The 10,746-nt window shown below is 41.5% G+C and overlaps 1 long non-coding RNA gene across 1 annotated transcript; it reads right to left on the bottom strand.

Moving 5' to 3' along the window:
* Positions 1-3,493: 3,493 nt before the first annotated feature.
* On the bottom strand, positions 3,494-10,679 carry LOC311052797. The gene is made up of 3 exons (XR_014601553.1): positions 10,532-10,679; positions 7,435-7,531; positions 3,494-3,862 (listed from the first exon to the last, which is right to left on the bottom strand). It is a non-coding gene; the product is annotated as an uncharacterized lncRNA (long non-coding RNA).
* Between the last annotated feature and the right edge of the window lie 67 nt (positions 10,680-10,746).

The raw sequence follows: 10,746 nt of genomic DNA, 5'->3' as shown, positions 1-10,746 counted from the left end.
CAGAAAGAGAGAGGGGGGGTAGGGGGTAGGTTAGGTTAGAGCATTTACAGAGTATTTTTACAATGCAGTATTGATACTTTTACTTGAGTAAGAAATGTGAGTATTATATATTTTGCATTTTTGCTAGTATTTGAACTCACCTTCCTCGCCAACCATAGCAGCTATCTTTTTCCATGCCTCGTTCGTCTTCGACTTGTTTCTGAAGTCTACAAGTGTTTTGTCAAACAATATGGGGTATTGGCTCGCTGCAAAGATCAGCTTATCCGCTGCCTCCTCACCTTTTGTTAAGGCTTTTCTGCCCGTTTTGCCAGTACCTTGACTGCTAGTACCTTCCATCTCTCTCGCCATTATCTGTCTTTCCTCACCAAAAATTCTCCACAAAGGGGGTGTGTTCAGCTGGGCAGGAAATCCCTGACACCTACACCACTGTCCTCGGGATGGTCACACAAAGTGCATTGCATAAAATAGCCGATCTACACGCTCTGCTATTTTCAAAAGATTTTCATACATTTGAAAACTTGTAAAATGGGACATTCTGCATAATGAGTACTTTTTAACTTTTGGTACTTTTTGATGTGTGTGTGTGTGTGTGTGTGTGTGTGTGTGTTTGAATCAGTCTCTCTCACTTTATCTCGTTATTCAAGCAGAGCCACTGAGACATACATTCCTATACAAACTTAATTTGCACACTATTCCTCCAAATTCCCTCAGAACAATACAACCTGGTGTGGTGAAGGGAAAGCATTTTTTTTAATAGAAATGTTGTTCTCTAGTAGTAGTACAAGGTTTGTTTGTGATTAACTTAAATTGCGCAAATACAATTTACAAAGCATGAACAACCTCTGAGACAAAACAGAAAACCTACAGGTCAAATTACAGTGAAACAAAGAATAAGATTGAGATTAAAATGAATATTGAGATTTGTTTATTTCTATCTGCAGCAAAGTGTTATTGGTGGGATATGTTCCACAAAGACAGTACAGAATAACAAAAGGATACTAACAATACGAAATAGTAAGGTCGGATGTAATGAAACATACAACAAAGAATTTAGATAGATATTCTATCTATATTTTAATATTTTCTTTGAAAACACTTGACTCAATGACAAAGAAATATAACTAAAAAGAACAATTCATTGAAATCGTTTCATTTAAATGATGAATTACCTTTGACACAAAACACATAAATCTAATCTATAGCCTTATTTAAATAAGAGTAAAATGTACAAAGTATGAACAACCTCTGAGACAAAACAGAAATAATCGAATCTACACTAACTAATCTACAGGTCAAATTACTGTGAAACAAAGAATAAGATTGATAATAAAAGTTATATTGAGATGTGTTTATTTCTATCTGCAGCAAAATGTTGGTGGGACATGTTCTATAAAGACAGTACAGCATAACACAAGGATAGTAATAATAAAGCATAGTAAGAAACATTTTAGTCATCCCCATCCTATTGTTCACACATCTAGAATAAACATGCTCATATACATGCAATACGTTTATGACAGTTTAGCCATCTTGATTAACATTTGTTTAAAAAAAGAATATAATGTAACATCATGCAGATGTTTCTCGTTGTGTTAGTGTTTACACTAATCAGATGTATCTTTCATATGTGTGCGCTCATGACGTTTTCGGCTCCTTGAAGTGGAGAAACTCTTTCCACACTGACCACAAGGAAACAGTTTAAATCCAGTGTGTACAACCTTGTGATCTGCTAAACTTTTTGATTGACTAAAAGCTTTTCCACATTGATCACATCCATTCTCTGCAGTGTGAATGCTCTGGTGGCTTTTAAGGCTGGATATGACATAGAAGTGTTGTCCACACTGATCACATCCATAGGTTTTCTCTCCAGTGTGAATTCTCTGGTGGATTTTAAGGCTGGAGATTTCAGAGAAGTGTTTTCCACACTGATCACATCCATGGGGTTTCTCTCCAGTGTGAATTCTCTGGTGGCTTTTAAGTTTGGACATGAAATAGAAGTGTTGTCCACACTGATCACATCCATAGGGTTTCTCTCCAGTGTGAATTCTCTGGTGTGATTTAAGATGGGCCATTTGAGAGTAGTGTTTTCCACACTGATCACATCCATGGGGTTTCTCTCCAGTGTGAATTATTTGGTGTTTTTTAAGGCTGGACATTGTAGGGAAGTGTTTTCCACACTGATCACATCCATGGGGTTTCTCTCCAGTGTGAATTCTCTGGTGTATTTTAAGATGGGCCATTTGAGAGAAGTGTTGTCCACACTGATCACATCGTTAGGGTTTCTCTCCAGTGTGAATTCTCTGGTGTGTTTTAAGATGGGCCATTTGAGAGAAGTGTTGTCCACACTGATCACATCCATAGGGTTTCTCACCAGTGTGAATTCTCTGGTGGATTTTGAGGCTCTTAATTTCAGAAAAGTGTTGTCCACACTGATCACATCCATAGGGTTTCTCACCAGTGTGAATTCTCCGGTGTCTTTTAAGATGGGCCATTTGAGAGAAGTGTTGTCCACACTGATCACATCCATAGGGTTTCTCTCCAGTGTGAATTCTCTGGTGTGTTTTGAGATTGGCCATTTGAGAGAAGTGTTGTCCACACTGATCACATCCATAGGGTTTCTCCCCTGTGTGAATTCTCTGGTGGCTTTTGAGGCTCTTAATTTCAGAAAAAAATTGTCCACACTGATCACATCCATAGGGTTTCTCACCAGTGTGAATTCTCTGGTGGATTTTGAGGCTCTTAATTTCAGAAAAGTGTTGTCCACACTGATCACATCCATAGGGTTTCTCACCAGTGTGAATTCTCTGGTGTCTTTTAAGATGGGCCATTTGAGAGAAGTGTTGTCCACACTGATCACATCCATAGGGTTTCTCCCCTGTGTGAATTCTCTGGTGGATTTTGAGGCTCTTAATTTCAGAAAAGTGTTGTCCACACTGATCACATCCATAGGGTTTCTCACCAGTGTGAATTCTCCGGTGTCTTTTAAGATGGGCCATTTGAGAGAAGTGTTGTCCACACTGATCACATCCATAGGGTTTCTCTCCAGTGTGAATTCTCTGGTGTGTTTTGAGATTGGCCATTTGAGAGAAGTGTTGTCCACACTGATCACATCCATAGGGTTTCTCCCCTGTGTGAATTCTCTGGTGGCTTTTGAGGCTCTTAATTTCAGAAAAGTGTTGTCCACACTGATCACATCCATAGGGTTTCTCTCCAGTGTGAATTCTCTGGTGTCTTTTAAGATGGGCCATTTGAGAGAAGTGTTGTCCACACTGATCACATCCATAGGGTTTCTCCCCTGTGTGAATTCTCTGGTGGCTTTTGAGGCTCTTAATTTCAGAAAAGTGTTGTCCACACTGATCACATCCATAGGGTTTCTCTCCAGTGTGAATTCTCTGGTGTCTTTTAAGATGGGCCATTTGAGAGAAGTGTTGTCCACACTGATCACATCCATAGGGTTTCTCTCCAGTGTGAATTCTCTGGTGGCTTTTAAGGCTGCACATTAAAGAGAAGTGTTGTCCACACTGATCACACCCATGGGGTTTCTCTCCAGTGTGAATTCTCTGGTGTGTTTTAAGATGGGCCATTTGAGAGAAGTGTTGTCCACACTGATCACATCCATAGGGTTTCTCCCCTGTGTGAATTCTCTGGTGGCTTTTGAGGTTCTTAATTTCAGAAAAGTGTTGTCCACACTGATCACATCCATAGGGTTTCTCTCCAGTGTGAATTCTAAGGTGTGTTTTAAGTTTGGACATTTTAGGGAAGTGTTTTCCACACTGATCACAGCAGTGGTGTTTTTGCCTAGCCAAGCTTCTTTGTTCATTCACCTCTGGTAGGACAGGGGAGCCAGCCTGATGATGCAACACTGGATTTGAAACAAAGACAAAGTAAGGATAGTTGAGAGGTAGACAGTACTTCACAGACTTAAAATTACATTGTAAGTAGTTAATGTCCACAATTAACAACTTCCAAATGTGTTGTGCATTTTACTAATAAATCAAATCCCAAAATTAAGACTAAGAAGCAGGAAGGGAGGTTTGGTTTGAGTTAGGTGGGGAAAAGCAAGTCTGAAAAGGTGGGTTTTGAGGGAGGCTTTGAACACTGCAAAAAGAGTGGGGGGGCGGCTTTGATGTGAGGTGGGAGTGGGCTCCAAAGGGTGGGGGCTGCAACTGAAAAAGCCCTGTACACCCCAGGTGCTTTTTCTTTTGTTTTTATGGGGAAGTCCAGGAGTTTGCATCACCTTAATCTCTCAAGAACAGATTCTGCTCTCCGCTTGAATCTGTCGGGGGGGTTCGTCATATCGCGTACGCACTGGCCTACAAGTGGGCGTGCCTTCAGATCAGGAAGCAGGCCGCGCTTTACCCAATCAAATGTAGTGGGCTGGATTTACATGTGTACCGATTCTTCCCCACTAGAAACTAACCGAAAATAATTTAACAATAGCGTCCGCAGAGCAGACAAAACCACGGAAAGATATTCACATTTCTCTTTCATCATAGAAACAAGTGGGCTTATAACCAAAACCATCCATGTTCTCTGGGAGAAGTGGTATTAGTTTTCTGTGTATAAATATTGTTCGTCGGAATGAAAACATAGTCGCACCACCAGAAGTGAAAGGCTGAAGGCAGACCAAAACCCCGGTTTCCTTGTGCCGGGTGCTCTATTTTGCTCCCCCAAGAGCTAAGTAAAATCGTAAAAAACAGCAGAGGGTTGTTGTTTTTCCATTTTTATTTGGCGATGGGTTCCCAAATTGGCATCACTTGACCTGAGGGAGCGAGAGGGGGCGTGGCGTTTGAGGAGGTCAGAGAGGTAGCGGGGAGCCTGGTTATTGAGGGCTTTGTTGGTGGTGATGAGTATTATGAAATCTATTCTGTGTTTTACTGAGAGCCAGTGAAGGTCATGGAAGACCGGGGTGATGTGGTCTCTGGATCTGGTTCTGGTAAGGAGGCGGGCAGCAGAGTTTTGTACATATTGAAGTTTTTTGAGAACTTTGGAGGTGGCACCGTAGAGGAGGCTATTGCACTAGTCGGGTCTGGATGTGAATAAGGCATGGATGAGTGTATATGCTGCAGTTTGGGATAGTGAGTGACGGAGGCGGGCGATGTTTCGGAGGTGGAAGAGGGCTGTTTTGGTAATGCGGTTGACGTGGGATTGGAAGGAGAGGGTGGGATCCAGGATTACACCAAGGTAGAGGTGTTCACGGGTCAAATATAAATACCCGAACTCAAATGGACCCGTGTTTATTTTACCCGGAACCGAATGGACCCGGCCTATGGTCCAATATGAAGGACCGATACCCGAGTGGACCCGCCCAAAAAAAAACGTAACCGAATGGACCCGGGCCATTGTTAGAAATTGAGATCCGGACCCGAACAGCACCGAGAGCTGTCGGGAACCGACCCGTATAGAACCGTGACATACAGGAGCCGAACCCGCACATAACCCGAGCCTGCGAAAAACCCGAACGCAAAATTGTTTGCCAACGTCATTAGTACAAGTTGTCCAGCGTTAAATAAGACTTGTTTCATACTTTCTTACCTATAAATGTATAGCCTCCATGATTATGATGTATAATCCCAGTCAATGCTCATTGGACAGCTATACAAAAATAAATCCACGTTCTATATGTTTGTAGTCCTTCTTCATTGCCAACTATAATCCACTTGAATTTCTAATGTTAAACCACATTTAATGTTGTTTAACATTATAATTGGCTTTGGAGTTTCCATTGTGCTTTGAGTAACAACATGTTGATATTAACTCGATTATTTTACCATTTTTAACCATTAACCAAAGCGTTACGTTAATCGACAATATTTGATATAACTGGTAAATGAGTGGGTAAAATATGTCCAAGGATTCATCGGTGATGTCATCGCCGACGAATCCTTGCTAAAGTTGCTATCTTTAAAACAACTTCGAACATGGCGTAGCGTCCGTCGCTACTTTCTTGTTGCATAGTGACATCACTGTCGAATCCTTGGTATCTTTGTCCTAGCTTTTCAACGTGTGTGTTGATCAGCGCCGTTAATATGCGCTGTAGTCTTTGCTCGTGGTAGTGAAACACTAAACAGGATTATTATCTCATGTCAACATTCAAGTACAACTATCAGAAGATGTAACTCAGGTAAAGTAATGCGCCACTAAAATTCTAAAGTTTTCCACCCCTGTCCAAATTGTTCCTAATACAGACAGAGCCTTCGGTCAAGAAAGACGATCATCAAGGCTAATACAGACAAATATGTTTTAATCATCCTATCCTTGTTAATATATCGCCATTTAGGTCAATGATATAACATCATGTAGTGATATGATAATATAAATAGCAGCCAGTCATTGACTGCGTCACTGCCAGTCTGTCTTCTGAGCGACCGACCTCCCTCCCTCCACTCGGGTATTAATGGAACCGTGCATTTCACAGTCTGAGCCCCGAGAAACCCGCTCGCCGGGTCAACTCGGGTATTAGTGGAACCGTCCATTTCACAGTCGGAGAACCGAGACCCGAGACGGACTGTACCGGCTCCGACCCGGACCCGGAGTCACATCTTGTGAAAGGACCCGTGACCGAACCAGACCCGAGACGGACTGTACCGGCTCCGACCCGGAGTCACATCTTGTGAATGGACCCGTGACCGAGCCGGGTACGGGTCGGAACCCGGGTATTTCGGGTTACATGCCTAACCCGACGAGCTCTACACCAAGGTTGCGGACTTTGGTGGAGGGGGTGACAATGGAGCCGTCAATATCCAGGGTGAAATTACGAGTGGAGCGGGTGAGGGCATCTGGACCAATAATAAGGACATAAGTAAGACTTAAGTAATACTAAAAGTCTTAGCATCAATATAGTGAATATGTGGTTGAAGGAACTGTGAGACATTTGTATCTAAATCTAATATACATCAAAAGCTACAGGTCAAATTAACTCTTTAACTGCCAGAGAATAAGGCCCAGCCTGCCAGCGATTTTGTCATTTTCTTACCTTTTCAAGTAGTCACAGAATATTTATCTCCAGTATGATCGATCCCCTGCTGGTTGGTAATCACGGGGGGTTTCACTGTGCTTATACAAAAACGTTAGCTTAGCATTAGCTTGTTATGTGTCGTTAAAAATAGCATGTTTCGGCGCAAAAAAAACACAGGAGCCGAGATACAGGATTTTTAAGTATTAAATTAACCAGGAAGTGAATGGAGCAGTAAATCTTCTGACCGTATTATCTCTGGTCCTGTGTGAAAAAACGTCAAAACTTGTCATTGGCAGGCTGAGCCATAGCAAAATTCGACAAGTCCAGGGCAGGCAATGAGTTAAAATGAAACAGAATGTAAGTTTGAGAATACAAATTATTGAGACTTAAAGGAAAAGCAACAAAGCAACAAAAATTTGACGAAAATATGTCAGAACAGGAGGAAATGGAAAAAGGAGGCTGAGTAAGTGACATACCAAGATCTTCCTGTTCAGCAGAGTTGAGGTTGAGAGAGTTCATCTTCACCTGAAGTCTGGAGTCCACAGTCACATCTGATCAGAAATGATTGATATCCTGGAGGAGATGTGGAAAAAATGACACATATAACCAGGGGTGCACATAACTGGTGCGCAGGTGCGCATGCGTCGTCAAAATGCATGCTGCACGGCACATCAGACGAGGGGAAGCGCATTTGCGTACCAACAACTTGTTCAAAATGTTCAAAATGTGGCAGACAGAGTTTTAACTAAAACTAAGATGAGAGAACATATTACTCCAGTTCTAGCTTCACTACACTGGCTACCGGTTGTTTTTAGGATTGATTTTAACATTATTTTACTAGTTTATAAAGCTCTAAATGGTCTGGCACCTTCCTACCTCTATGACTGCCTGCCTAGATATGTTCCAAACCTGCCCCTCAGGTCTTCAAGTGCTGACCTGCTCGAGGTGTCTACAATGACATATAAAGAACACGGTGAAGCAGCATTCTGCTTCCACGGACCGACAGCGTGGAATAAACTCCCATTACACCTAATACAGGCAGCCTCTGTCGATAGCTTTAAAGCACAGCTCAAGACCTACTTCTTCACTCTTGCTTTTAGCTGATTTTTTTGAATCTCTGTGTTATCCATGTCCTCACTGCATTGCCTGATTCACTGCCCTTTTCTATTATTTTAATGTTGTTTTATGCTTTTGCTTTTCTTATTTGCTTTATTGTTAAATTAATTGTAACTGTAATGGACCCTTCGCTAAACCCCACCCCAAAAGCGATTGTCCAATGCCAGCTTAGCAACCGTTGTTAGCCTGGCATAGGTCTGGCAAGCTTTCGTCACCTGCCATAGCTGTCAATATTATATCGTCCGCACACACACACAATCATTTCCAACATAATGGCAAGAATAGGAATACGATAACTTAATGGTGACTATGTATGAACCACGTACCCAAACCCGTTGGAGGCTGCTTTTCCCAAGCTGAAATCTGCACTCATGGCTGTGTTGTTGAACACATACACAGCTTAACGTCGGGAAAGTTACACGACTCAATCGCCCATGTGGTGTCAATAATAGGCTACTAATCACCGTAATCATAACAAAATTCAGAATCACAGCGCTGCCTGTTTCGGATTCCGCACGTTAAAGTATATTCATTCATTTGTTCGTCTATTTATTAACTGCTACTGCAGTCCCTGCGGTACATGAAAACTCCTGTTACAGTCAAGGATCACCTTCAACCTGGTGTTTGCACTTTCTCCATTTACTGTCCGTACATCTGTATAAACGTTAAGATTTCAAATATAAAGTGCTTACCCCATGGCCGGATGTTACAATTATGCACGGGACTCTCAAAAGTACCCGTATATTCTGTATTGTTCAATGAAAAGCATTTTAATCCGATCAGTGGCCATTGTATCATAATGTATTCGAGTGCAATACACCTACCAACCGATAGGGTCACTCAGTTGAAAGCATATGGAGAAAATGGCCACCGATCAGATTAAAATGCTTTTCATTGAACAATACGGAGGATACAGGTACTTCTGAGAGCCCGTACATACATGTAACATCCGTGGCCATGGGATAAGCACTTTATCTTTGAAATATGAACGTTTATGTAGATGTACGGGCCATAAATGGAGAAAGTGCAAACACCAGGTTGAAGTTCATCCATGACGGTCGTGACAGTCGACCGTCGTGTATCCATGGCTATTACTCCCTCTACCATGTCCCATGTTTTTAGTTAATTGAAATAATGTCATGCACATTTGTCCAGTGCATAGCCTACTGCAGGCCTTGTTGACTAGATTTAGAAGAGATTTTGAAGCTCTTGCTCCTGAAATGATCGATTATTTTTAAGGGGAAAAGCCACCATTTAACATGCAAGTCAATGGGTGAGAAGCAGAGATTGCCAGGCGCTGCCAGGCCTGGGTGTGACTAACTTCGCACCACCAGTCACAGAGTGGAGTGGGTGGTGGGGCTTAGCGAAGGGTCCATTGTATTCTTGCTATGTAAAGCACTTTGAGCTGCATTTCATGTCATGAAAGGTGCTATACAAATAAAGTTTATCATTATTATTATTATTATTATTAGTCCAGTACTTCACAGTATTATTTAGAGCAGTTATGTAATAACAAATAAAATACATCTATAATTAGGCACCGTCATATAAACAATTAGCATAACAATCCAAAATATACCACTGTAATCACAAATGAGTATCCAACATCTTTACAATGATAACAATCACTTATTAAAGGCTCAATATTAATATTAAGACAAATGCAGACATTAGCAGTGTTTCTTTTCACGCTTGAACATAATAAGCTTATAATTGATATCCAAAGGTGTCATTCACTTTCCAGTCATTGATTGATTGATTGATTGATTGATTGATTGATTGATGTACTTTATTTAGTAAGACATGAGAACATCAGTACATGGAAGTACAAATTCACAATACAAGGTCTACTAAACTGGAAGACTCATTAAGCACTGAGCTTGTTTAAGATGAGATCCCCATGCACACAAATCATGATGACATATAAGAGACAGACAGATATACACGCTACTATACAGAATGTCATACAATCAGTTTACAGGTTACTGGTATGAAGAGTGGAAAAAAAAGTACAATAGAAGAAAAAGAAAAGGGGGGGTAGGGGGTAGGTTAGGACTTGGGGTAGGTTAAGACTTGGACAGGGGCCATTTTCGAATTGCAGCCTCCTGAAGGTGTATCTTTAGGGCAGTTTTGAAAGTGAGTAGGGTTTCAAAAGTCATGAACGAAATGTCCAGTTATAATTGAAAAAGAACGACCCCTGGTGGCCGAAGGAGGGGACAGCAGAGAATGACGTTCACACCAAATAAATACAACATTGAATGAACGCAACAAATTTGGTCACTTAGTTTACAGGCACCATAAACGGCGATACTTCTCTTGTCGTTAGCAAAGCACCACGTTAGCTAGCCACATATGAACATTATACAAATGACGTCAGGTATGTTTTCTTACATCTTCTTAAACAACATGCATTATGAGGCATGAAGACAACAATACAATAACCATGCATGCACTTACTGTTTGTCATGAGCCCATAAAGCTTGTGAATATACTGGAACGTCAGTCGTCAGACATTCATAATAAACTGAGATAATACTCGGATAGTTACTTTCGACTATTAAGCTTGGCTTGTAGAACAAAAGGCTGGAGGACACTTTCCCTTCCTTCCCGGGCTCTCTTCTCTTCGCAGATGAGTGAGGCTGGGGCCGAGGTTAGGCTTAGCTTAGCCTGGG

The sequence above is a fragment of the Gymnoscopelus microlampas genome, assembly GCF_963454915.1.
Source record: "Gymnoscopelus microlampas genome assembly, chromosome: 10".
Lineage (NCBI taxonomy): Eukaryota > Metazoa > Chordata > Actinopteri > Myctophiformes > Myctophidae > Gymnoscopelus > Gymnoscopelus microlampas.
Note: the sequence above shows the minus strand (reverse complement) of the source record. Positions and strands in the feature narration are given on the sequence as shown.